The 6,819-nt window shown below is 43.7% G+C and overlaps 1 protein-coding gene across 1 annotated transcript in view; it reads right to left on the bottom strand.

The window, feature by feature from the left end:
- The window catches only part of LOC118789404 (zinc finger matrin-type protein 4-like), a 67,597-nt gene extending 66,049 nt beyond the window's left edge, over positions 1-1,548 (bottom strand). The window contains exon 1 of the mRNA XM_036545816.1: positions 1,198-1,548. The gene's annotated coding sequence lies outside the window, so the exon portion shown is untranslated. The remainder of the gene's footprint in view (positions 1-1,197) is intronic.
- Positions 1,549-6,819: the final 5,271 nt, after the last annotated feature.

Here is a 6,819-nt window from a genome sequence, read left to right as displayed (position 1 = left end):
GGCTGAGACTCAAGCCTGGGGTGAGGAATTATTACACCAAACAGTCATCCCTTACGAAAAATGAGTGTGTGACAACATAAGGGTAAAACACAGAACCAAAAATCTACGATCATACGTTTCAATTTTCTGAGGACAAACATCATAACATATATTACAGTTAGTGAATATGTCAATGAGTGATGCCTTCAAGTATGTAACCCATTGTGTGTGTTTTGTAGAACGTATTCTGCATGATGCAATGATGTCACATATAGTGTGTATGTGGATAAACACTTTGCACAGTGGTGCAAAGGTAAAGTGTATGTGGTTTTCGTCACTTAAGATATATTTGGTGTCAATGCAATAATTCATAGGTTTTCTAAAACAGACCGATGACACACAATATTTTCCCCTTAATTTGACATTTGTAGGCCTATATTACCATATGTAATAACTTCCTTCAAGTCATGTCAATGTTATGTAGGATTTCAGATGGAATAAAAATCTCACTTTTCCCTCATCTTTAAATTCTATTTTCTGAAATAAGATTGTCTCTACAAAGTGTATAAAAAGGAGCAGAAATACTGAAGCAAGCGGGTTTATATCATAAAAGGTTCCTGTAAAATGGGTGCTTTGTTGTTTGACCGGATGTAAAGGAAGAGTAACACCTGCTGCTCTCAGTCATCCTAGACCACACTGCCTTAACGTGAAAACATACTGTAAACTCCACCGCGAGTCTTGACTCACTTGAAGAACGCCGAATCCTATAGTTTTTAGAATAAGTTTTGTCCACCCGTTCAGTGGCATGCCCATAGATGCAAAACCTCAGGTGATGTTCAAAGGATTGCTGTCGATAAATAGCACGCATTGCTGTGATTTATTCATTCGGCTCGATTTGCTGAGCGATTTCATGTATCAAGCTGCACATTCGGTTGGTTTCTCCAAGTGGTCTTCCTGCACTTGCAGTTACAGCTTTCGTTTACCACCTCAAACAAATTAAGAACTAACAGGATTACAGTACACCACTGTTATAAGCAAGGCTGTCACATGCCACAAAGGTTCAAGGTCAACTCCAGAAGAATAAACTACTCAGATTCCAAGCACTGGTATTTCCTTTCCAGCAAATACCGCGCAACGTCTAGTTACACCTCAAACCGTTGACGCATTCCTTCCCTGATACATTACAGTACAGAATCACTTTCACAGGAGAAAACTCACCCCCGTGCGTGCCTCTTCCAGCAGATCTCGCTCCAAATCCCGCACTAATCCTGGGATGAAGTTTCAAAAAATTGCACGTGCATCCATAAAAGTTGAGGCGTGGAGTTGCTGGATAATGAACGTGCTGTCCTCTCATCAACTCCAGTGTGCGAAAGAGGCTTTGAAGGACGGCAGCACTGTTGATCGTGGGCGCAATTCTTCCGTGCCGCTGTTACGATTAATCCGGGTAATTCTTACTCTTACGTCTCTCCAATACTGCAGGTGTGTCACCCCAGAAGCCGTGCGCTGTCTCACTTCGTGTCGTATCGCATTGGCAGCGAAGCGGCTTTCCCTCGTTGCCTCTCACAAGTGTCTGCGAGCACGAGTGAAAGAGAGAGAGAGAGAGAGAGAGAGAGAGAGAGAGAGAGAGAGACAGCGAGAGCACAGGAGGGAGAGCGAAAGGGACAATGAGAATGAGAGAAAAAGAGAGGAGCTCACGCGTCGTTAGAGTCTGATAGGGAATATTTGACAGGAGAAATAAGTATCCCACGTGATGCCAGCCTTCAAAATGATCGGAACAGAGAGAAATATTGATGAAAGCAAGTGTAACATAACAGGGCAGCAGGTCCGCTCGAGTACGAACATTTGCAGAACAGAATCAATGCGTGCTCCTACTTATATGCATGCGATATTTTCACAGTACTGTAACCCTCAAGTTTAATGCCAATGACGCATGTCACTAATTCATGCATGGTGTCTTTTGCGAGTTTAACGGTGAGGCAATCAATCTCCATTTTGATTCTGACGGTAGCAAAGGTCACTGCTAATGGCAAGTTTAATCACCCACGTTATATTATGTCGGTCGATAAGTCATAATATGCCTCTGACCTCTTACAAAATGGGGATGATGGATTGTAAATGTGATCCAATATTGGTCGTTAGTATGCGGGTTCACATTCCTCTGTTACTTGACGTTTCACTTCAGCCCACAACAGCTAAGTGAATGCGTCAAAGAAACACACTGAACGAGAAATACAACAATGTTTTTGTGTCCAGTTTAAGAGGACGCAGGTCATGCTGCCACTGGCACTGTGTATGCGCTTGTAGCGTACATTTACACTGACATTTCACCATTTAGAAGGCGTGTTTGTCCAGAGCGAATTCAAAATTAGGCGTACAAAATACATTTAATACATTTACAGAGACAATACTGCAGACAAACCACAATCGGCTACATCAGAACATCCATCTGTCCCTCACACCCTTGTGTTAAGAGATTAACCTTCAATACCACCGACGAGTACCTGGACATATCAAAACCAGACGAGGGGAAACATACATTCTGTGGTGGAGTCTTTGAGGGTACTTTGTGTGTATGTATATGTACGTGTGTGTGTGTGCGCGCGTGGGATCTTCAAGGCTTGCCTCGCCACCAAGCTTCAAACCACTGAAAAATGCAACCAGTGTAGGCCATTGAAGATTGCTTCCTTTGAAATCAATAGGTTGGGGGGAAATCTGTCACACCCTCCCTCCAAGAGCAGATCTGGAACCCGGGAATCGCTCATGGAGACAGAAACATGATGGGAGGGGAGAGAATTGAATTCCCAATCAAGCAGAACCTGCGAACGGCCATCAATTCCTGGTGTCTGAAACGGCACGCTTACTGTAATGTCCCAGTGCATCACGTGAATACCATGGTACACTGTACACAGCGACTGCAGCGGCGCGTTCAACATCGGAAGGAGGAGCTCCGGTAAACGACTACATGAGTAACGGCGCTGCCCTACAGAAATCCCAGATGTGCCCAGGAGCTGTGTTCTAGAAACATGGTGCAGCCCTTCGTCGCTTAACGTCCACGATACGTTCTGTGAAATAGGACGTTATGTGATTTGGACGTTGTGCGAACACCATACTATATACAGTATATGGTATACTATGTACTGTACCATTATACGCGGGGCAGCGCAATCGCTTTATTTCTATGAGACATGAGATACACGTGTTGCGTGCGCGAAGCGTTGCCTTCACTACGCCCGGTTAAGTCCGCTACGTCCCGTTCTGCGATCGGGATTTTAAACTTTATTATAGCCTTATGGGACTACAGACGTATATGCGAACGGACGTTATCCGAATGGACGTTAAGTGACACATGACTGTACATTGGGAGAGATTATGTACACGCTACACGTCATTACAGTCTATTCATTAACATATCAGGCATAATAACATATCAGGAACTATTTATGTTAGAGGGTGAAATTGTACTTTTACTTTTGTCCTCTTATCTAAATTTAGTTTCATATGCATTGCCATATTGAAAGAAAAAAACGCTTTCGTGTTTGGTTATTTGCTGGGCTCTTTATGATTAAAATTCCCTGCATAAAAACGGCACAGTTTCCTCGGTGCCAAGCGGCACACTAGGTGTAAATAATAAGGGTCCATTACATGCTTTTAGTCGATCTGACAGCTGTCTTCAGTGCAGAAGCCAAGCGCTGCTAACCGCAAAACAATACAAGCGCTAAGAAGACGAAAGATGCCAATTTACCAAAATGCCTCCTCAACAGCCTGCGGACACATTGTGGCAATGCAGATTTGAGCTTCTGAAATTGAGGCTATCCTGGCTGGTGTATTCAAACATTCTTTGAATACTTAAAAATATACAGACGCAAAGATGCTATGAAATCTCAAGCATCACTATTTCATTGGGAGAGAGCCACATAGCTGTGTTCTTGTGCTTTTGTTTACTAATTAATGATTGAGGTAGGCCAGGTGTTATTTATATAATTAAGAGGAAATGCATAATGAATATCACATCTAATTTAAACAGCACAAGTGTGAATCACACCGTATACGCGCCTGGATTTGATATACTTTGCGTTTTTCTTGATATTCGAGTTTCTGCGAGTTCAGCAGCGGGGCATTTCTTGTTGTGTTCAATTATCTCGCTAAATGCTTTAGAGACATCCACTTTGAAAAATTCCACAGGAGAGAGTCACGAAAACATGTAAAAAAAAAAAAAAAAACAAGAACAAAAAAAACCCTACAGTGACCAGAATGCTGTGCAAGAAACTTCACCTGGAACCGTGTCTTCTGAAACCAATGGCTGCATTCACAAGAGGTCCTAACCTTGATGCCTCCCTGGTCTGAGCCGATAAATCGCGAGCACTTCGTGACTGAATGCGTAATGAGCCGGTGTAAAGTGAGTTGGTTGAGGTCCTTTTGTTTGTTGTTGTTTTGTTTGTTTCCTTTTTGTCCTTTTCCAGTCGCTGGAAGCCCTATAACTTGCGAGTGAACTAATGGCCGCGTCGCAGCGCTCGCGTCTGCCCCTGGCACGCACTTTTTCTGGGTCTCTGCTTCGTCCGCCTGCGCGGGTGTCTGCGGTCATGTGACCACGCCGCGCTAGGGCAGCTGAGGGTTAGGGCGCCTGGCTGAGGTGTACGGCGGTGACAGCCGGCAGATGCGGTGCTTGACACCTCCGTTCTCCGAGCCCGCGCGGGTGTTCATTAGCGCAACCGCCCTGTCATGAAAAAATCCCAGCGCCGGACACAAAGCAGAAGTCATTAAGAGACTCTCTGATGAACACTGAGGTCGAGCCCCCAGCCCTTTCCTGCACTCCTTCAAAAAGCCCTGGTTGCATTAAACAGAGCCTCTGAAAAACACTGCCCCTACCCAAACCAATGGACAGATCTACGTGCCCAGTAGTGAACAGTGAGTGCAGTTGAAGAACATGTTCAAGTTGTCGGACAGTGAGTGGTTGTGTTGTTCATAGTTGGTTGTGTATGTATTTACTTATCCATGTTAGAGTTCTTTTTCCCCGCGGCAAAGAGCTACAATTGTTGCCATTGGTAACAATTCAAGAAAACTCAGTAACAGTCGTTCGAAACATCGGTTAATTCGCCCACATTCAAGCTTGATACAAGCATCGTTGGTATGTCTTACATCTATTAGATATTTTACATAATTTATATTTTACATAAGTATATTTTCGGTTATTTTATGTATAACATAATATTCGAGTTAAGTTACAGTTCGTTTGTATTACTGAAAGTCAGGCACAGACGCAGTGGTTGCTAATGTTATTTACTGAAGTGTGTTTATAATCATTACGACTGTGTTTGTGTGTTTAGTTTCACCCTATCTGCGATCGTCATTAAAGGAAGACGAAGCCAGTCCAGTGTCGTCTGCGTGATGATTGTAGAGGGAGTTACACTGCCCGTCAATTTACATAAAGGGTGGTAGAGAGGACGGAACAGTGGTGAAAGGGGGCCAAGTTCACACCCACGCTCACCCATTCCTTTCTACCTTGGGTCTCATTGTCGTGACCTCTGTCTGACCTACTCGGCTGGAAACATGACCACCACCACCCTATGTTCGAGCTGCGTTGACTGGGCTGTTGGACTCGGTGACACAGACGACACGGGTTGTCGTTAGCGTCGCCACTTGGCCGTGCTGCTTCGAAGTATTGTTTTCTCTTCTTCTTTTGTCAGAAGAGGACAGACAGGAAGGCAGATTGCGGCCTCCTGTCCTGTTATTTTAGCCCCGAGACAGGCTCTTGTGGAGACTCACCATGTGCAGCTGGTGCTTATCTAACTCGCTGTCCTCCGGAGCTGCTCCCGCTCTCTCAAATTCTGAGCATCATTGATTTTTCAGGGTGTAATACGCGCACGAAAAAACTGCGGAATATCTGCAAAATGGCTTTTTAAGCGGAATTGTTTTTCATTTTCTCAGTGCAGTCTGTGCGCATGATTAGCGGAGGTCCTTTACAGTCCATTAGCACTAATTAAAAGATGAAACCATTAGCATTTTCTTTCAAAAAGCTTTTATAAAGCAATTACAATATTTGCCATTTGCCATCATAAATATTATAACATATTAAAGGCAATTATGGCGTTTGGAAAAGCATGCACATCGCCTCCACTTTTTTGACTGAATTGATATGGTTGTCCTTTTTTGATATTATGAATGTATTGTTAAAAAAATAATAATAATCTTCCATTGTTTATATTCAATATAATAACTGATATGTACATTTGAATGACAAAGTAACTCTGGGATTACTGAGCCAATAGATCAATGCAAGTATGGAGCCTCGTCTTTTCGAACAAATGCTGTAGGCCAGGGGTGTCCAAACCTCTCCTGGAGGGCCACTTGTCCTGCATGTTTTAGATCTCTCCCTGCTCCAACACAGCTGATTCAAATGATCAACTCGTTATGAACTCCTGAAGCTGCTGAATAACAAACTGATCATTTGAATCAGCTGTGTTGGAGCAGGGAGAGATCTAAAACATGCAGGACAAGTGGCCCTCCAGGAGAGGTTTGGACACCCCTGCTGTAGGCTAATGCACTTCATCAGATAATGTGACATTAAATTGAATACATACATATCTCCAACGGGATAGACACCATCTCAAAGGACAAAATGAGCTGGAAAATATTGGCACGCTGTACTGAATATGGTCCATTTAGGACTAGTACAATCTGAGACATCATTCACCCGCGCTCTGCTCCTGTCACACGACAACATATCTTGCACAGAGAGTTTATCGTGAAGATGCTACCGTATTGACCGACGTTAACGATTGTAATGTTGAAGACCGGTGACACAGGCAAAGCGCAAGAATAAAAGGCGTAGCAGTCCTGTGG

The sequence above is a fragment of the Megalops cyprinoides genome, chromosome 1 (assembly GCF_013368585.1).
Source record: "Megalops cyprinoides isolate fMegCyp1 chromosome 1, fMegCyp1.pri, whole genome shotgun sequence".
Classification (NCBI taxonomy): domain Eukaryota; kingdom Metazoa; phylum Chordata; class Actinopteri; order Elopiformes; family Megalopidae; genus Megalops; species Megalops cyprinoides.
Note: the sequence above shows the minus strand (reverse complement) of the source record. Positions and strands in the feature narration are given on the sequence as shown.